The sequence below is a fragment of the Ochlerotatus camptorhynchus genome, unplaced genomic scaffold (assembly GCF_037179485.1).
Source record: "Ochlerotatus camptorhynchus isolate MF236.1 unplaced genomic scaffold, CSIRO-AGI_Acam_v1.1 ptg000179l, whole genome shotgun sequence".
Taxonomy (NCBI): domain Eukaryota; kingdom Metazoa; phylum Arthropoda; class Insecta; order Diptera; family Culicidae; genus Ochlerotatus; species Ochlerotatus camptorhynchus.
In genome coordinates, this window is record NW_027040669.1 from 78,940 (window position 1) to 101,441 (window position 22,502).

General features: G+C 39.6%; 1 protein-coding gene across 1 annotated transcript in view; it reads left to right on the forward strand.

Annotated features, from left to right (window-relative positions):
* The first annotated feature begins 250 nt into the window (after positions 1 to 250).
* Positions 251 to 22,502, forward strand: part of LOC135701904 (inositol-pentakisphosphate 2-kinase-like) — a 422,782-nt gene continuing 400,530 nt past the window's right edge. The window contains exon 1 of the mRNA XM_065222851.1: positions 251 to 1,022. The gene's annotated coding sequence lies outside the window, so the exon portion shown is untranslated. The remainder of the gene's footprint in view (positions 1,023 to 22,502) is intronic.

A 22,502-nucleotide genomic window follows, 5' to 3' on the forward strand; every position in this document is an offset into this window, starting at 1 on the left:
TCCGCGAGAGAAGAAGAACACTTCACAAACAAAAAGAAGCTAGTTGTCTCCTCTTCCTCTTACAAAAAATGTTAAAACCAGTACTCGTGCCACCACTGTACGTGATTCCCACCTTTTTTCAAACTTATACTTATCGTGGTATTACTTAATAATAAAAAATCCTCGCACCCCTCGACGTGCACCTTCCTCGGAAAAAAACGTCAAACTTCGTTTGATGTCGTCGAACGAACGGGATCGTTCCTGTGCGTGTATTTACAAGTGAACTGAAAAAACCGCGACGCTTCTTATCACTATTAAATTTTCTCCAAATGTAGTGCTTATGTATAAAATAATAATTATTTCCCGAAGCGAACCGTCGGCGCCGTTGTCCGATCGAATAATATTGCAGTGTGGTTTCGGGAAAAGTGTCGAAAATTTCCACCACCTACTCTCGTCCGTGCGTGTCAAGTTTCGTGTTGTCCTCCAGCGAAGCGAGCCCATCGAAATAGTGCAGTGCAAACGAGTGCAGTAATGTTTATTAGTGTTTCCTGTGTGCAATCATCGTCCGAGAATAGAATCTACTCTAGTTGTTGGTTTTCGGTGAAAAGAGTTCGGTTAATCGATTAGTGCGGAAGGTTTCGTTTTTGCGAGTTATCGGCTCGGCAAAGCGGTGGATGTGTGCAAAGGAATGCACCCAGTGCATTGTGAATGTCCATGAAAATGACCTCCCGTATCGAGGTTGTATAATAGAAAGGTGATCAAGTGCAGTGTGTTACCTGTGTAGTTGGTGTCGAATGTGAATATGAGATTGGAGCAATTAAATTGCATCTGGGCCGCAGTGGCTAGAGGTTAGCGATCAAAACAAGTGGAAGCGCATGCAGTTTCACTCCCGCCATAGCGATTCTTATTGGAAACTACGAATGTGAATGTTCCGGAAGGTTCATTGATAGAAGGAGCACAAACCAGCATAAACCGCAGTGCATACAACATACATACTCAACACACTCACCGCATGACTGCTGATTGACCTTCTAGTGCACCTGGTAAGCATATGCACTCATTCAAGGCAGCGTTTGCTCGTATGCCTTTTGATTAAAAGTTACTAGACGTAAGGAAATGCAGCAACAACTAAATAAGAGGGGAGATCCCTAATCGCTTATCTTGGCTATGGCCAGTTGGTTGAATTAATTCCAAATATTGGGTCACTGGGGTAGATTCAAAACCCCTTTTTCTTCGTAGTATTTTTCGTGCGTCATATCATTGGGAAAATGAAATGGTGCCTTAGAAGATTTTGTTAATGGAACTATCACATTTGCTGACTTTGTTCACAGCATATCAAATCTCTTCTGAGCAGCTATTGTTAATGATGATTGGTTTTTTTATTATCCTCGGGTGCCTCTATCCGTGGCATGGTAACCTAGCTACTAAACCAATGTGTGTTAAATTATGGCACTGGTGAAAACACGATTTTGGTTTTAAAACAATTCTCGAACAATGAAAATTACTGTATTGGATTGAAAATTGTTTGGGAAAAAACGGATTTTTCTACTGTTCAGATACTTAACAACCCCCTTTTTAATTGTGTAATTGTCTCACATACCATGATTTCTATGGTTGTGAATTATAGTAACAGTAAATATGATGGCTACAGTGGCAGTGAAAATCATTGTATTTTCACTTTTATATTTTTTTTGGCAATGATATTCGTTTTTGATTTCCTTGCGTTTTTAAGCGATTAACTGCTTCGTGGCGTAAACATCACCAACATTCGAATGATAGGTTTTGGTTCATAGTGGTCACATTCCCGGAGACACCAAATTCAAAATAAATTACATATAATTTTAACCTAGATGCTCCAGTTACTACAGTAACTTACCAGCCTTAATTTTGTATGACATATATTCAGTATTAAACAGGTTTTCTATACCTGCATGTCAGTATTACAATTGACAGATGTCTAACTAAAAAACTAAAACTAAATCTTATCGAAGTAGAAAGGGAATTAATCGAGGATTGCAACGATTTTTGACTGAAATTAATAATTATTTTGTTGGACATTTGTTCTAGGCCAAGAATGTCAATTCTTCCGTCTGGTTCGTCCAGCAAACAATGAAGCGGGCCGAACTTCATGTCTTCAAGGTAAGGAAGGCCCCTAACCGAACCGATAAACAGAATACGGTGGCCAAATCCCGCACCAGAAAGCTGTACCGCGAGTGGTTTGTGCAGCCGAAATGCATCGTAATGGACGACGAGACGTATATTAAAGCGAATGCCAAGCAGATCCCCGGCCTAAAAGTTTTTCGTTGGCAAGTCCCGCCTGGATGTTCCGGAGAAGTTCCGGAAGAAAAAGGTCGACAAATTTGCCAAGAAGTACTTAGTATGGCAGGTGATCAGTATACCAATGGACTTTCTCTTATCACCCAACATCTCAAACCAAAGCAAGATCCTCAGCAACTTAACAATCAAAACTCCGAAGAAAGACAGCGCAGCCTCAGCCTTGACAGCCTCAGTACTTAACTAGAAGAGGCTTTTATAGGCCTCCCAACATAATAAAAAAAGGGAAAGAAAATAAATAAATCAACTTTGTAACTAGATGAGGGGCCTTCTGGACACTATCTTTTCAGAGTCTCTATAATAAAGAAATCAATCAATCAATCGGTGGGTGGTGCAAATTCAGCAAGCCGTACATAGCGACCGGCACCATCAACGGCCAAATATATAAAGAAGAATGCCTCCAGAAGCGCCTGTTGTCCTTCCTCCGGTCCCACTAAGGTGACACTCTGTTTTGGCCGGATCTGGTACGATGTTGTTATTGTGCCGAAGAAGGCAAATCCGCTAAACTCGCCAGAACTTCGTCCAAGGGGGCCTCCCTTAGCTCAGTCGGTAAAGGCGCAGCTACAAAGCAATTCAATTCCCGGTCCGGTCTAGGAATTTTTCGGGTTGGAAAATTTCTCGACTTCCCTGGGCATAAAAGTATGGTTGGACTTGCCACACAATTCTATCAATGCAAAAATGGTACAGGCATCGAAAGCTCTCAATTAATAACTGTGGAAGTGCATCTAGAACACTAAGTTGAGAGCACGCAATAAGCTAATATGCGATATGCAATAAGCTTGAAATTCGAAGAAGAAGAAGAAGAACTTTGTCCAATAGAAACATTCTGGGTGATAATGAAGGGCAAGCTTTGGAAAACAGGGAAGATGTTTAAAAACGACAAGGATTTGAAAAAGGAGTGGATGAAAGTGTGTAAGAAAGATGGCGCAAGTGTTGCACAGGATTTGATGGGTAGCGTTAAGTCCAAGGTGCGGGCATTTAGCCTAGGGGAGGAGATTGAATAAACCAACTTTGCAAAAACATGGCTAATATGTGTTTATTTATTACCTGAGAGTTTCAAAAATATCCGACTTAAATTGAATTTTTGGTGATCATTTTTGTCTGTTGCATTCTTTTCGAGTACAATCTTCACGCTTGAAAATCTTCTACAGAACACTCTGCCTCATACTATAAATAATTCTAGCAATTCCCTGAAAAAATACTCCTGAAAAAATCACTTGAAGTCCTCCACAGCTTGCACTTAGAATTTTGTAGAAATTCCCAAGGAATTACAATAAGATTTTTTTTAGTTCTTCTCAGAATTCCCATTGATTCTTTGAAATGCTCCCCATAATTTACTTGGATATCTCTTTTAAATTTTCTCAAAATTATCGCCGGAATATCTTAGGAATACTCCTCAGAATTCCTTGGAAATTTTCCTCAAAATTTTGTTAGAACTATCCTTGGAATTCAGGATTATTTTTTTTTAATTTTCGTTGGAATCACCTTAAAAATGTGTTCAAAATTCCTTTGAAATACTTGGTAATTTGTTCTATGCACCCGTGAACAACATACTGTAAACCATTTCGAACCAGACGCTTACCTGCGGGAGGATGGTCTGCTGCATCTGGGTAAGCCGGGATCCGGATTCATCGTACAACAACCTGGAGGATGAGGATAAGCATCAGAATCTGATGTTGACGTTCAACAGCGTAACCAGTACGGTGGACAATTCGCTTGGACATGCCATACTGATCGGCCCAGTTCCGTCTCCCGTATGTCGCAGTGTGATGAAGATTTGATCTTCGGAGAGTACAGCAAATATTACACACTAGAAAGGCACATCGCGAATGGCGCGTTACCGGAACTCGGATAGGTTGCTGGTATATGGTATATAGAAGTTCATACTGAAGGAGAACCTCTCATGCCGCAGTTTATGATTAAGACCGAGGAGAAATGGGAAGACGGATAAGCTGGGTTGTTGGATATTTCGACAGAATGCTAATGTGGTTGCTTTCCTGCACTCGTTGAACATTCTGCACCGGGACATCAAAGACGAGAACGTTATCATCGACGTTCGGAAGAGCAACTTTTCTACCTTCTATGGCACGACCGAGTAGGTACTTCGCCGGCCCGGAACTGTAAATGTGGGCTCTCGGTATGACACTGTACGTGTTGATGATCTTCGATAACCCATTCGTGGACTGCAATCCTGAAGAAATCCTGCGAAGAATTGGAGTACATGTTGCTTTCGCTGTTGGACAAGAATCCCAAATCTCGGATCACTATCCAGGAGCTACTGGACGACGCAGGAAATCAATTCGCCACAGTTCAATTTTGCCAAAATCGTCCCCTGATAACCGTACAAAACCAATAGAAGTGCGTAGAAGTGCTTCGTAGATGCGAATATCCGCTCCAGAAAGACGGGACTGTCCACGTCGCCGCACAACCTTTCGATGGTGGATGATGTCGATGGTGAGAATGACGATGAGCATGTCCACATGGATGATTCGTTCATGGATCTCGACGATGATATTTGTCATCTGTCGCACGATTTTTTTCCTTGATTTTTATTTTTTTCCGTCGATCTTGTTTTCCGTGCTGAGCACCAATGCTACCGACGCCAGGGAGGCAGCTCCCACACCTCCCAAGTAACAATTTTGGTTTTATGAGGGTTCTGTAGACCATGATTTAGACTTGTAGAATGCTATAAAACCGCGATAAAACCTGCAATGTTACTTGGGCTGGACTCTACCTATCGACCCATCAACTCATGAACCGGGGACCAATGGCTTTACTTCCCTTGATCAGAGATGTTATGCCTCAGAATATCCCGGCAGCGCCGACTGGGATTGAACCCAGGCCTGCTGGGGTGAGAGGCAATCACGGTTACCACTACACCACCGGCGCCGCTGTCTGTCGCATGATGATGAGATTGGTCTGACGATATCTTCGGCAGCGAGAAAGTCTGCTTGGGAAACGAACCACCTGGTCCGACGACCGTGATGGAGGCTCCGGTGCAATGATGCAAAATATCATGACACTCATGTGACACTCGTCTTCGCATCAATCGACTATCGCTTACAGATCGTTTTGTCACGCAGTGAGAGTTAGAGCCATGGAAAACAGCAATCACCTAATAATGGTCGCTGCTCACAAGCAAATCTTTACACCCGCTGCTGATAATGTAAAGCACAACGAAAACAGTGAAGACTTCTGCAGTACGATCATGAGAAAAAGCGAAACGACAGAAGAAAATGAAAACAATGCCTTCGCATTCCAAGTTCGTCTCGACAGGCGCGAGTGTGTGAGTTACAAACAAAGCAGGCAACATTAAGCGGAAGCTGTTGGACACACTCACATAAGCAAGCAAAGCAGCAACTGCTTCAAAACGAGCACAGATGAGTGTCGTGATTGTCAGGAATGACCAGATCGGTGATGGATCACAACAGAAGACGACATTCACCAGTTGCTTTTTACTTCTTTCGTCAACTTGATGGATGGTCATGGAGAGAGCTTCGACGAGCACATTGATAGGAATGTACAAAGCGTTACTACCATCAGCTGTTTGATGATGGTGATTGTGATAGGTCGCAACTCTGCTCCGGTGAAATTATCTGCGGAAATTATAATGCGGATAACAAAAATTGTATGTACTAACATGCGCACATCCGCACTGGGCAGGCGCAGAAATAGTGCAGTGATGCCAGTTACTTTAGATATCATACAGGGTGTCTACTACCTGGAAAAACCGGGAATTTACAGGGAATTTTACTTTTTCTGGAAAAACCTGGAATATTCAGGGAATTTTGGTTCCACTCAGGGAATTTTCCAATTATCACTTCATTCGTAATTCAAAAGAAGTTTTTCGTTCAGTTTGTCGAAACGTTTCTTAAGGGCACTGAACTTGACAAGCATCTGACAGCTAAGACAACGTGTCCGAACGAGACAAGTTCATTCAGAGAGTCTTGTCACGCTCGCTCTTCGCTGATTTGTATGTGGAGGATCAAAATCGTCGTAAAAAGGAAACAGTCGAAGAAGAGAGACTGGCAACCGTCAAAAGGAAGCATACGAAGCATGTATTGTATAAGAATAAGCATGCCAGACAGCAGGTCTGAGAGCCTACATAGAATTTTTTTTGAGCTTCAGAGAGGGTCGGAGATCTACTGAGAAATGTGTTGAGTTTCAGGGTAGTTCGTAGATCTTGAGAACAGAACTACAAACAAATTAAAAGTAATTAATAGAAATTCATAAAAACAAAATCACAAGAGAGGTCGTAGATCTTCAGATCAATGTTCAAAGAAATTTTCAAAACTTCAAGCAAGCAAAAATAATTTCAAATCAATTTGTAAAAATATAAGCGAAATTTTGCAAATCTTCAGGGAAATTCGCATAACTTTAGACAAGTCCAAGAATCTACAGTGAAATATAAAGTATTTCACATAAGTTTGGAGATCCTCGAAACATTATTCAACATCAGAAAAGTTCGTAGATCTTCAGAACAAAGCTACAGATTTTTGAAAAAAAATTACAGGACTTCTGAAAAAATCACAAGAATCTCAGAAATGTTATCGGATCTTCAGTAAAAATTGCAGAACTTCAGGGAATTTCAGGGAAGCAATTTAAAAAAAATATTTACACGATTTCAGGAAAATTTGTAGATTCTGAGAGAGACATTTAAAACTTCAAGGAAGCTCAAATATTTTCAGATAAATTTTGACAACTTTAGGTAATATTTAAGGAAATTTTCAAATCTTTAGGGTAACCCGAGAGGAATTTACAAAACATCAGAGGAGTTTGCAGATCTACTGAGAAATTTATTGAGCCTCAAGTTTTTTATGTAGATTTTGGGAATAGAGCTACTTTACAGAACTTTAAAGATATTTGCAGGAATTTGACAGAAAGTTTCACACAAATTGTGAGCTCTTCAGAAAAATTCGTTAAATGTCAAAAAAGCACCTCAATTCCAAAAACAAATCGCAGCGAAGTACAAAAGTACAATATTTTGCAGAACTCCATGGAAGTCGGAAATAGATAGATCTAAAGAACTTCAGAGAAGTCCGTAGACCTTAAAAGAACTCTGTTGAACGTCAGAAAGTTCGTACTCTTTTAGAAAAATTTGCAAAACTTCAGCAAAACTAACAGATCTTCGGGAAAGTTCGCCGATCTTTAGATCAAGAATCCACAAAGAAATTTAAAGAACTTTAGAAACGTTCGGAGATCTACTGTGAAATTTATTGAACTTCAGGGCAGATCGTAGATCTTTAGAGCAGAAATACAGTACTTTAGAAAACATTACAGAATTTGAAATAAATTTTAGGAACTTCAGAAAAGTTCAGAGGGTAGATCGTTAATCTACTCAAAAATTAGCAGATGTTTAAATAAATTTTCAGAATTTTACTGCGGTTTTTGGATTTTGAGAGACATTCACAGAACTTCAGGTATGTTCGCTGATCTTTAGAGATATTTGCACAGCTTGAGAAAAATTAGCAAATCTTCAGAATACTTCCTAAAACTTCCGGAAAGCTCAAAAATTTCTAGATAAGCTTTTAATTCTTTAGAAAATTGTATAGATGTTCAGAGATATTTGCAGATATTCATTGAATCATGAAAATCTGTAGAAAAAAAAGCGGAACTTTCGAGAAACTTGTAGATTATTAGAAATTTTGTGAACATCAGAGATAATTGTCGATCTTCAAGGATCTTAAATCTTCAGGGATTCAGAAACTTTGTAGATTTTTAGGAAAATTTGCAGAACTTCTGAAGAACACACAGAACTTCAAAGAAATCTGTAGAACTACCGAGAAATTTGCAGATCATCAGGAAAGATTGTGGATCTGTAAAGAAATTTTACCGGAGAACAGAAACAAAACTTCAGGGACGTCAAAAGGTTTGAAGACCTTGCAGAATTGCGTTGTTAACAGAAATTTTCAGAACTCAAGGAATCATGTAGATCTAGTGAGAACTTTTCCCACTAGCTTGTCTAAAGTTGGTATCGACATCCTGGCGAAGTTTTGAAATCCATTTTCATCTTCATATCGCAGCTCTTGAAGGACAAGATGAGCCAGATCCCTGCCGGTGTTCCTCCTGAGCAACCATTTCCTACTCCACAAAGTTCACCTTCTCCTTCTCATTTTATTTAAAATAATAAAAGCAAATACGTCTGCCGAAACTAGAGCAATTTTCCGGTAATTCATGATGGAAGTATTTACTTTTGATTCCTGATACAGTTTTGTTTTGAAATCTAAATTGACAGTTCTTTCGACATGTGCAAGCAGTGTGAACACCAGCAAACAGGGGGGTTCGACAAAGTGTGTCGAAAGTAAATTTGAGCAGATTTTTCATTATGGCGGCGGTTAAAATCAGATAGTCTAAACGGACCTTAAGAGATTGTAGACATGTGAAACCATGATTTATTCTGTCTTGATCTTCCAAACAGAGTTGGACTCAAACATATTATTAAAATTATATTTTGTTTTTGAAAGCATATTGTTATCCAATTTTGATATATCGTTTTATCGAATAGTATAGACAGGTTTCTTACTTGTATTTATATTCTTGAATTAAAAAAATACTACACAAATACCAAAAAAGCATGTATTATTGATTGACGTAATGCATGCTACTGTATGAATAACTAATGTGATTGCAAAAACCAAATACAGTATTACACCCATGGATATAATTTCTTTTCGCAAATTATGTGTAGGATAAATGCACCAATAGTGGAGGTACTTTAGTGCAATGTGTTCCTATGGTGGCTTATAGAGTCTCCCTAAGCCGCTGTAGAAGTACATTGTACTAACGTACCTCCACTATTGGTGCATTTACTAAACATAGTGGAGCATATCTGTTCTGCTGTAATATTCAATAACAATATTTTTCATGTTATGATTTTTTGAAAAAATATAATCCATTTTTTTAATACGCTCTTTTCAAAAGTTACCGTGAAGAGAAAAAATCACATTTAAATGAAAATTGCAACCATTGCACAATAATGGTCCCAAAGCCGTATTTAGGAAGACAAAAATGTTTGCGCTAAAACCGTTGGTTTTAGGCATATGGTGTTTTCGGGAAAGTTTCTTCATATTTTTTGGCCAATCTTTTCATGTTAGTAAAATTAGGGTGGTCCATAAAATTGGTGAATTGAAAATGCAAACTTTTTTATTGTTTGAGATAGACCAATGTAGTTTTCTACAAAGTTGCCGAACAATCAATTTGCAGCAACTTTGCAGAAGACACCAAATTTCCATCTCTTATGGTTCATGAGTTATGATTTTTTCAAACAAGCAGGTTAGGGTGGTCCCTGAAAAATAGGTTATCTATGAATATCTTTTCATACGTTCGTTTCTCGTAAAAATAATGTTCTAGACACTTTTAGAACTTTTGATGCCAAATATTTTTGCTGAACCAACCAATTTGCTATCTTTTTTTATTGGAAAGTTAAAAACGATTTTCTTCAAAAAAAATGACACTTTTCAATGGTCAATATCTCTAAAAGGAGCAAACCGATTTTCAAACTTTTAATTCCATTCGAAAGATCGTTTTTTTTTTATTCATTTGTGGTGGGAAAACTGCGAGAGCGATTTTTGTTTAAAACATTTAATTTATTTTTTTTAAATTCATATTTTTATGCAAAAAACTGCCATAACTCTTCAAATGAAGGAGATAGTATTTTGATTACTTCGGCAAAAATGTGCGCCATCAAAAGTTCTAAAAGTGTCCAGAACAAAGTTTTTGCGAAAAATCAATGCATGAAAAGATAATTGTGAAAAAGTGATTTTTAGGTGAGGTTTTGACAGATTATTCCAAAGCATACCACAGTATATTTGAAACTTACCGTCCATATAAAGCAGTGATAATAGCAAGCTATGGAATCTTTGAAACCGTCAAGCTAAATTGATTCATTACACGTGCGCTACGCAGCGGCAAAGCCTTCTTTGATTAGCCACGTGCTCAAAACGAGTACTAGAAAGAGAACAGAATACGCAGTCACTTTAGTCCGTCCTGCTGTCTAAAAAGGAAAACATCGCACGTGTTCGTTACTTGAAAGAACGGGAACAAAGTTTTTTTTTCCAAATTTTCTAAGTGATACTTGAAAGCACTATATGTGAATGAATCCTAGAAAGAAAATCGCGATGGCTGGCGGTAAGTTACTTGAATTCCTTAATTAACTGTTATATTAAAAGAAAAACAAAAAACAACAGGTGTGAAAATCGCTAACCGTGATCTGGCAGAACAGCTTATAAAGAATGGTACCTCAGCAGCTCTATTCCAGTTTGTGGTTAACAGGTTCCAAGACAGGAAAATCAATACATCAGAATTGAAAAAGAAAATTCGCATGTTCGCACTTAAATTTGCAAGATTGTGGACAAAGAGCTGTCGAAACAGAAAACGGTTCTTTGAGCATAACAAAGTTTGGTTGAGTAGGTGTGAAACTGTAAGCGAATTAGCAGAACCGAAAGCTGAAAAAGGACGACCACGCAAATCTTTCGAGACCTCAAGTACGAGATCAAAGCTTAGAAAAGTGCAGGATATCAGCGTAGAAGTTCCTTATGCGGAGTTAATGTTTGCAGCGGCAACCAGTGCAACAAATTCTGGCCTTCGAGACGCAGGAAAGATCATCAAAAATCTATCGGAGTTTCCGGAAAACGCAGGTAGTGTAAAGCAGTCCATGAATGTGGTCAGTGATGTGGAAGAATATTCACCAACTGAAGCTTTGGCGTTTATTTGTAAGAACGGATTTTCTAAAAGTCAATACAAAGACATCCGTGCATCGAGCCTGCAGAAAGGATGTAATTTATATCCTTCCTACCAAAGGGTTTTGGAGGAAAAAATACTTACGTATCCTACAGGTGCTTTGTGTTTGAGTTATGTTTAGTACAATAATTAATGTATTGTGTTTGAATTACAGGTATAACGATAAAGCCATCGGCAGCTGAAGTTTCGCTGCAAGCTTTAGTAGATCACACTAATGTGCGTCTGTTCGAAAGCCAAAAGAGCATTCTAACTGGTTTATCGTTGGATGAATACGAGATCAAGTATAAATGGGGATGTGACGGCAGCAGTAACCATTCTCGTTATAAACAGAATTTCGTTGATGAAAATGAGGACGGTGAATTAGTTGACTACAATGGTTCACACATATTTTCTATTGCTCTGGTTCCTCTTCAGATTTCCGCAAAGATCTCAGAACATGAACATAAGGTTTTCTGGAACAATGATTTGCCATCGTCTGTCTCCCTATGCAGGCCAATCAAGCTTATTTTTTCTAAAGAAACTTCTCAGCTTACGCAAACAGAAGTTAAGAAAGTACGGCAGCAGATACAAAATCTGAAACCGACAGAAATGTCTCACGATGGTCGAAAAATCACTATATTTTCAACCTTGATATTAAGTATGATGGATTACCAAGGTAGTAAATGACCTAACAGGGACAAATTCGCAATCTTGCTCTTTTTGTGGTAAGAGTGGAAGGAAACTTAATGACGCTGCAGACAATCATGTTCCAGATGATCCCAAAATGTTTTGCCGTGGATTTGCTCCTCTCCATTGCTCCATATGGACGATGGAGGTGTTCTTAAAGATTTCCTATCGATCGAAGATGGACAAGCCAACGTGGCGAGTGGCAAAATCGAATGAAAGTGTTCGTCAGCGAGAAATCACAATACAGAGTGAGTTAAAACGGAAACTTGGGCTCAGGATAAGTGAACCATTACCAAGCGGAGGTAACAGCAATGACGGGAACACTGCACGTAAATTTTTCAGAGAGTGGCGTACAGTATGTGAAATAACTGGACTGAACAAGGAGTTGCTTGAAAGAATCTACACTATTCTTGTCGTAATCAACAGTAAGCGCGAAATAAACGGTGAAGCATTTCGTCCCTATCTAGAATCAACTAGACTACTCTACGTCAGCGAGTATGGGTGGTATCCCCTCTCTCCAACACTGCACAAAATTCTGGTCCACGGTAGTGCGATTGTCAAACACTCTATTGTTGCAGTTGGGATGTTGAGTGAAGAAGCCTTGGAGACACGCAACAAATCCATCAGGAAATTCCGTGAGTTCCATTCTCGCAAATTCAGCCGAAGTGCCAACATCGAAGATGTATTTAATCGATTGTTACTTACATCTGATCCGGTTATATCGCTGATGAACAGAAACAGGAATAACCAAACTGAGGAATCTCTACCCGAAGAAGCTCTTAAACTTTTAATTGTCAACTATTGATACTTGTCAAACTTACTGGGTATTTAAACAACAAGTATTATTAAATTTATCCTTGCACTCTGTTTTTAATATTTATGAATCACGAACTTCAGGGAAAATAAACCATTGTAATATTTAATGAGGTTTGTAACATAGTCCCAGTAGGCCATGTTTGATGTTTTATAATATAAGCTAGGGTAAACCGTATAATAAAGGTTATCTTTAATTATCTGGGCTACAAAATGGTGAGTTGACAACCTGGAAGGAGCGGAATACCTAGCCCTGGTCCTCACAAGTTCCTACTTCACGCCTCCTCGAGTCATATGATAACAAAAGACTACCAGCTGAAACATGGACACAGCTGGTTGGCGTAGCCTGGGCAATGTTGCCAGTCCGGCAATAGCAAAGTGAAGAGGTGCGACGCGAACACTGGCGCGGTAACCATAGTACGGTGATAGAGGAAATGCTTCACCAAACCTGAGCGTCTGCTCACCATGGAGGTGCGGCTCAAAACGGCGTCTGTTCTCCATGTTAGGAGCGGCTGATCACCGTCCTAGTGCCAGCGTGGGACTCTAAACAGAGCTGTGCACGATGGTCCCCCGGCGAGACAGGGGGTTGGGGCAGGCCCAACAAGCCGCCCTGGAAAAAAAACAAAGTTGCAAATACCGAAGAAAGAAATACGGATCGGAACAATCGGCACAGACCTACGCGACGAAATAAGGACTACGATTGGAAACTCGGAACATGGAACTGCAAATCGCTCGGCTTCCCGGGTTGCGATAGGTTAATCTATGACGAACTTCAACCACGCAACTTCGAAGTCGTAGCACTGCAGGAACTTTGCTGGACGGGACAAAAGGTATGGAAAAGCGGGCATCGAGCGGCTACTTTCTACCAGAGCTGTGGCACCACCAACGAGCTGGGAACCGGCTTTGTAGTGCTGGGTAAGATGCTCCAACGCGTGATTGGTTGGCAGCCGATCAACGCGAGGATGTGCAAGTTGAGGATTAAGGGCCGTTTCTTCAACTACAGCATCATCAACGTGCACTGCCCACACGAAGGGAGACCCGACGACGAGAAAGAAGCGTTCTATGCGCAGCTGGAGCAGGTGTACGACGGCTGTTCGCAACGGGACGTCAAAATCGTCATCGGCGACATGAACGCTCAGGTAGGACGGGAGGCAATGTATAGACCGGCAATCGGGCCAAACAGCCTGCATGCCGTATCGAACGACAACGGCCAACGATGCGTGAACTTTGCAGCCTCCCGGGGTATGGTAGTTCGAAGTACCTTTTTCCCCCGCAAGGATATCCACAAAGCCACCTGGAGATCACCTGACCAACACACAGAAAACCAAATCGATCACGTTCTAATCGACGGGAAATTCTTCTCCGACATTATCAACGTCCGCACGTACCGCAGTGCGAACATAGATTCGGACCACTACCTAGTTGCAGTATGCATGCGCTCAAAACTCTCGACGGTGCATAACACACGTCGAAGTCGAACGCCACGACCCAACATTGAGCAACTACGGGACACCGGAGTTGCCCAGGACTACGCGCAGCAGCTGGAAGTTGCACTACCCACGGAAGAGCAGCTTGGCGCAGCTTCTCTTGAAGATGGCTGGAGGGACATCCGTTCAGCCATAGGTAGTACTGCTGTAGCGGCACTAGGTACTGCAATCCCGGACCGAAGAAATGACTGGTTTGACGGCGAATGCAAACTGTTAGTAGAGGAGAAGAATGCAGCACGGGCGAGAATGCTGCAACACCGCACGAGATTGAATGTGGAGCGATACAGACAAGCGCGGAACAGACAAAACTCGGTTTTCCGAAGGAAGAAGCGTCAGCAGGAAGATCGAGATCGCGAGGCGATGGAAAATCTGTACCGCGTAAACGACACACGGAAGTTCTACGAGAAGCTAAATAGTTCGCGCAAAGGCTACGTGCCGCAAGCCGATATGTGCAAGGACTTGGACGGTAACCTTCTCACGAACGAGTGTGAGGTGATTGAGAGGTGGAAGCAGTACTATGACGAGCACCTCAACGGTGAAGCAGCAGAAAACGAAGGTGGCACGGCAACAGACCTTGGAGCACGCGCAGAAGACGACAGGCTACCGGCCCCTGATCTTCAAGAAGTTGAGGAGGAGATCGGTCGGCTGAAGAACAACAAAGCAACTGGTGTAGATCAACTACCAAGTGAGCTATTGAAATACGGTGGTGAAGCACTGGCTAGAGCGCTGCACTGGGTAATTGCCAAGATTTGGGAGGAGGAGATATTACCGGAGGAGTGGATGGAAGGTGTCGTATGCCCAATCTACAAAAAGGGCGACAAGTTGGATTGCTGCAACTACCGCGCGATCACACTGCTGAGCGCCGCCTACAAGGTACTCTCCCAAATTCTATGCCGCCGTCTGTCACCATATGCAAGAGAGTTCGTGGGGCAATACCAGGCGGGATTCATGGGTGCCCGCGCTACCACGGACCAAATTTTCGCGATTCGGCAGGTTCTGCAGAAATGCCGCGAATACAACGTGCCCACACATCATTTGTTCATCGATTTCAAATCCGCATACGACACAATCGATCGAGATCAGCTATGGCAGATTATGCACGAGTACGGATTTCCGGATAAACTGACGCGATTGGTCAAGGCGACGATGGATCGAGTGACGTGCGTTGTTCGAGTATCGGGGACACTCTCGAGTCCCTTTGAATCTCGAAGGGGGTTACGGCAGGGTGATGGACTTTCGTGTCTGCTGTTCAACATCGCGTTAGAAGGTGTGATCAGAAGAGCTGGGATAGACACGAGTGGCACGATATTCAGGAAGTCCATCCAGCTCCTTGGTTTCGCCGATGACATTGACATTATGGCACGGAACTTTGAGATGATGGCGGAAACGTACATCAGACTGAAGGCTGAAGCTAGACGGATTGGACTTGCCATCAACGCATCAAAGACAAAATATATGAAAGCAAGAGGTTCTAGGGAAGACAATGTTAGCCTCCCACCCCGAGTTCAGATTGACGGTGACGAAATCGAGGTGGTCGATGAGTTCGTGTATTTGGGCTCACTGGTGACCGCCGAAAATGATACCAGCAGAGAAATTCAAAGACGCATTATGGCAGGGAATCGTGCCTACTTTGGACTCCGGAGGACGCTCCGGTCGAATAAAATTCGCCGCCGCACGAAGTTGACTGTCTACAAGACGCTGATTAGACCGGTGGTCCTTTACGGCCACGAGACCTGGACTATGCTCGTGGAGGACCAACGCGCCCTTGGTGTTTTCGAACGGAAGGTGTTGCGTACCATCTACGGTGGAGTGCAGATGGATGACGGAACGTGGAGGAGGCGAATGAACCACGAATTGCACCAGCTGCTGGGAGAACCATCCATCGTCCACATTGCAAAAATTGGGCGACTACGGTGGGCTGGGCACGTCGTAAGAATGCCGCACGACGACCCAGTGAAAATGGTTCTAGAAAGCGACCCAACAGGAACAAGAAGAAGAGGCGCGCAGCGGGCAAGGTGGATCGACCAAGTAGAAGGCGACCTGCGGACCCTTCGCAGACTACGAGGCTGGCGAACTGTGGCCATGGATCGAGTAGAGTGGAGACGACTTCTTCGGACAGCAGAGGACAACAAGGCCTTAGCCTGATTGGTAAGGTAAGTTTTAATTATCTCTTCATACATTGATTTCTCGCAAAAATTTTGTTCTAGACGCTTTTAGAACTTTTGATGGTGCATATTTTTGCCGAAGTAATCAAAATACTATCTCCTTCATTTGAAGAGTTCTGGCAGTTTTTTGCATAAAAATATGAATTTTTAAAAATTAAATTAAATGTTTTAAACAAAAATCGCTCTCGCAGTTTTCCCACCACAAATGAATAAAAAAACGATCTTTCGAATGGAATTAAAAGTTTGAAAATCGGTTTGCTCCTTTTAGAGATATTGACCATTGAAAAGTGTCATTTTTTTTGAAGAAAATCGCCTTTAACTTTCCAATAAAAAAAAAAAGCAAATTGGTTGGTTCAGCAAAAATATTTGCCATTAAAAGTTCTAAAAGTGTCTAGAACATTATTTTTACGAGAAACGAACGTATGAAAAGATATTCATAGATAACCTATTTTTCAGGTGCAAAGGCCTCAAAATCCAATATCAATCTGAGTAAGAAATTAACCAGTAATAGACCCCCATACGGTAGTAGAAAATACACAACTTAACAGCAGCAGTGACAATGTTGCACATTTCCAGGGTCAGTTGTTTATAAACAGTTGCTACCGCGTCGTCAGCGATGCGCGCTGGCTTAACTAGGTGCTTCGAGAAAGGTCAAAGTAAACATTGGTGAGTAAGCATCATACATAGCCGTTCCTACCGCGAGGAGCATTAATTCTTGTTAAAAAAACAGACACCGACTTTCCAAGAGAAAAACTATCTGTCTCGCTTTATATGTACATACTGGAGAAAAACTATTGTGTAGAGTTTAAGTAACAAATTCATGTATAAAAGGTTTCGAATAATAAAGAATCGGGGCAGTTGTTCTGATGAGTTTATTATCCGAGGTTTGCTAGGTGCGGACGAGCACAGTTCCAACCTCAGGATAACTGATTCATCAAAGAGCTTTTTCCATACAGTAGAAATGGAATTAAACTGTCTTTCATTTTACGGAGAAAGAAAGACCACGCGAGTTGTTGCTCAACGTTGGGCACTTCAACACGGGAGTGAAACATGGATGCGCAACGGAGTTTGGGCGCTTCATCTGGTGACAGCGGAAACTAAACCGCTATTTTCAAGTGTTGGAACGCCGAAATTTCGACTGGCTAAAATCAGTAAGTGTTAAAAAACCAAAAAGTGACTTTGATTAAATTACAAAAAAAGGAAAAAGTGAACTAGTGATTAATAAAGAGTACAGCACATTGGTGCACATCTGGTCAACTATAAAGATATGGGGACTTCATCTGGGAACTTCATCGCAGACTCAACAAGTAATAACCCTGATCCTGCTCCTGATAGGGTGAGTACACAGTTAAAAAAAAAAATAAAAAAATTGTGTAAAGTTCTGATACATTACCGTATTATAAATATTTTACGTGTACAATATTATAAATAGTATACATTTCATCTTTGTAAGCAACATTTCTTGCAAGATGCTTAATGCTTAATCAACCACTTTAAGGGAACGTTAAATTAATTTAAACAAATTTAAAAGGCCAGCAGGCAAATTTAATTAACAAAGCACAAAACAGGAAAAAATAATTTTGTCTTGAATTTACGCTGAAAGCGTTTTTGATCCAAATAAATTCGCAAAAACGGAAGATAATAGCAATATCCATAATTTAATAAGAGACTGAGAAACAGTCGCATTTTTTCTCGTTTGCTTCGAAAAACAAAAAAAAAATGGCAGAGTTCCCAACTGAAAGAGCTATTCAATGCATTCCAGAGTTCAGAGGCGCGGCCTCAGAATTACGATCGTTTTTATACCAGTGCGATTTCTTCGCTAAGAAATTGCCAGTAGAAGAATCGCATGAACCTTCAATTCAGGTAATTTTGATGAAATTGAAAGATCCGGCATCAGGGTATTTCAAACGTATTTATGCGGAAACATGGCCCGAAGTGAGAATTAATCTCGAAAGAGAATTTGGGACAAATGTTAAACTGGAAGAAATTTTTCAGAAAATCGAAACTTTGGAACAAGGACCAAACGAATCCTTTCAAGATTACAAAGATAGGGCATTAACATTAAAAGAACACGTGGATGAATATGAAGAAAATAATGCCAAAGGCAGAGAGTCATATGCACTACGGAATTTGAGGATACATTTTTTGGGAGGTTTGAAAAATAGGAACTTGAAAAATATGGCAAAATCACAGAAAAATAACACCTTCAATGAACTAGTCAAATATTTACAGGAAGAGTGTATCTACGAAAAACAAATTGAGGATATCGAAAAAAGACTTCAGTGTATTCACATCGCTGAAAAATCAAAATCACAAAGGAACCGAAATAATTGGGATAAGCATGTTAATCAACCCAAATATTTTAACCGGTATCAACGAAAACATCAACAAAACAATTCGTTCGATAGAAAATTCAGATCTCATAGAGATTTTCCGAATAATTTCGTTAGGTCTAATCAAAGGCCGTTCAATGGAAATCAAAATGGTTACAGGGGCACGAGTTACGAATACCGAGAAAATAATAATTTTAGCAGAAATATGAATAACAATAATTCACCGAATAGGTCAGACAATTACAACAGGAATGATAACGGAAACTACAACATAAATTACCAAGGTGAATACAGCAATAGATACAATGACGAAAACCACAGAGAGAATTTCAGTATCAGAGATAATTTCAACACAAGACATAAAAAACTAAAATTCGGGAATCCTGGAAAGACACATGTTACAGATTCCCAATGTTTTCACGCTGGGATAAAATTTGACCCAGTCATTACAACAAAGCATAAATATCCAATGTTCGGCGGAAATAACCGGGATTTCTACTGGTATATGTCAACAGCAGAAAACCCGGAGTTCTTTTGCAGATACTATTTTAACACAAGTAAAACCGAAAATTTTATGCATAAAAGTATAGCATTGAAAGTGGGAGCAAAACTGATTAACCCACTTAGTGTGGCATATACAGAAATAGACGGAGAAGAAGAAGAATCATTTGGAGATATTTGGGTCAATTTAAAAATAGGCAGAAGTAACATACCAATAAAATTTAAATTAGTTCATAATTTAGCTGTACCAGCCACGATAGGCACAGCATTCGCAAGAGATCATATCGAAAGTATAGGTGGGAGCTTCAGATTTGCAATCTTCAAAAGCTTCTCTCATCCTATAAATAAAAAATATATTGATTATATACATAGAGAAAGTAGTGTGAAAGACATTAAACGATATGTGGAAATTGAACCATACGTTTTTAAAAAGGACATGGTAGGAATTACAGCGGACGAAAATATAATTGAGAGAAATAAGGAGCTTTCAAGTAAAAATAGTAATGAAATAGAATTTAATTTTCACGCAATAATGGGGAAACAAAATAAAAATAAGCAATATAATAACAGCGAATCAACCCTTTATAATATAATATCAAATAAAATAGCACTTAAAAAAATCTATTCTAGAGATAACTTATTTTTTGTCGAGATACCTACATCTAATAACCCCGCATATAGGCTGAGATGTTTACTCGATACAGGTTCATCAGTAAATCTGCTCAGATATGAAGCAGTCAAATCGCTAAGAATAGACCAAGTAAATACAAATGATACTATAACAATAGCGGGAATTGGTGGAAATACAAAAACAATGGGATCAGTTAATATAGGTTTAATCATAGGAAACATAGTATTCCCAGCAAAATTTCATTTAATGACACATTTATTAGTACCATGTATACTCGGAGGAGAGTTCCTTCAAAAACATGTAGCACAAATTGGAAGAAATTTTGAATATGCTATTTTCGAGCTTGACACTTGCAAGAAAAACTATAATGAAGAAGACTGTAAAGATTTTACACAAGTCCATACATTCAATGGAATGGAAATAGATGACCCGTCGGAAAATAATTTTTATCATGAAGAATATAATGAAGAAGGAAGTGAATATGACGACAGAGAAATGTTGGACTTAAATGCTGACATAGACTACGATGTTGTCAAATACAAAAATATTAAAATGCTTCAAGGACACGAACGATATAATAAAATCTTCGAACAGATCGAACTTGATCATTTATCACGAAGCGCTTTAGAATCAATTGAATCAATTTTAAGTAATTTTAGTGATGTGTTTTTTCTTGAGGGTGATAAACTGACCCACACAGATGCGGCAGTGCATGAAATAGAAACTTCAACGAAAGTACCGATTAATAAACGGCAATACAGATTCCCAGAAGCAACAAAAAAGCAAATTAATGAAGAAATCGAAGAAATGTATAGGCAAGGTATCATCAGACCAAGTAAAAGCCCATGGAATGCACCAGTCTTGTGTATACCAAAGAAGGACTTGGATGCAGCTGGAAATAAGAAATATAGAATTGTAGTGGATTTTAGGGCTTTAAATTTGATAACCAAGCCTTTTGTATATCCAATTCCACTCATCAATGAAATCATGGATAATCTTGGAGATAGTGTATATTTTTCAACATTGGATTTAAAATCAGGATTTTATCAAATCCCAATCGATCCAAAAGATGCCGCTAAAACAGCCTTCTCAACCCCAAAAGGACATTTTGAATTTACAAGAATGCCTATGGGATTAAGGAATAGCCCATCAACTTTTCAAAAATTAATGAATACGGTACTATACGAAATCGGAGATGTTCGAGCCGTTGTTTATCTGGATGATGTCATCATTTCAGGAAGAACAATCGAAGAACACAATGAAAACTTATATAAAGTGTTACAAGGATTACGCAGACATAATTTAAAATTGGAACCTGTAAAATGCAAAATTTTGAAAACAGAAATCAAATATCTTGGTCATATAATAAATCAATATGGTATCAAACCAACCAAAGAAAATGTAGAAAGTATACAAAAGATGAAAAGTCCATCTACAGTGAAAGATGTTCGATCATTTTTAGGTACAATTAATTTTTATGGAAAATTCATTCCCAACATTGCAAAGTACAGGAAACCTTTGAACGATTTATTGAAGAAGAATGTAAAATTTGTATGGACACGTGAATGTGAGGAAGCTTTCGAAATGCTTAAAACATGCCTCATATCTGAACCTTTGCTAGTAAGGCCTAATTATGAGGATACATTTGTCATCACCACAGATGCTAGCAATTACGCGATAGGAGCGGTGTTATCTAATGAGAAAACTGTCGATAGACCGATCGCCTTTGCGAGCAGGGCATTAATAGGTGCAGAAAGTAGATACCACACAATCGAGAAAGAATTATTAGCGATCGTTTGGGCGGTTGACTATTTTAGACATTTTATATTTGATCAAAAATTCATTGTTTACACAGATCACAGGCCTCTAATTTCAATTTGGCGGTTAAAGGAAACGTCACCCACATTAACAAGACTGCGACTTAAGTTGCAAGGTCTTAAATGTGATATACGCTACAAACAAGGGAAAGAGAACATTGTTGCAGACTTTTTGTCAAGACTACCATGCACGAAGGAAAACAAAAACGTCAACCAGATTCAACCATCAAGTTATTGTCAGGGGCAATCAAGGTTACAACGTTGTAAGGTTAAAAAAGGTAGCGTAGACATTAAGAATCAACAACATACGTCAGTAGAACAAGAGCAGGTAGTTGCAGTCGTTACGCGACAGCAGCAAAGAATGCAGAGGCAGACAACCCAAACAAAAATAAACAACAAGCCATCAAGCGATTTCACTGACCAGAATTTGAGAACTTACCAACCTCAAAGGGACTCAGTTTTTAATGAATTAGTTAACATGGATATAAGTGACAATGAAAACACCACAAAGAAAGATGATAACCACAATTTATACAATGATTTCAAAGCAAGCGTAGAGCAATCATTAGTAAACACAGATGAACTTATGATTTCAGGGCAATTAACTAATGACTCAGCAGATGCTACATTAGTTATATTAAATAGTAGATCAGCCTACAAGGAAATTTCAACTCTGTGTAATCTACCACATGGGTTGAAGGATTATGATAAAAATGGAATTATAAATATACCAAACGAAAAGATTACAGGATTGATTATCGAGGGGAAAAATAACTCTTTGCTCAATGGTAAAAGTTTCCTAAAGAAACTCAATAGGAGCTTTATAGAAGGTCCTGACTATCTAAAGCAAGCAAAACATGTCCATATATTATCATTTCGCAAAATAAAACAGTTTGAAGTATTACAAATGATACAATTCATATCATGGAAATTTGATAAGAAAATTTCTTTGTACAATGCAGACTCTGAACGTATCCAAATAGAGGGTGAAGAAATCGAAACAATTTTACGAGAATTTCATGACGCACCCCTAGGTG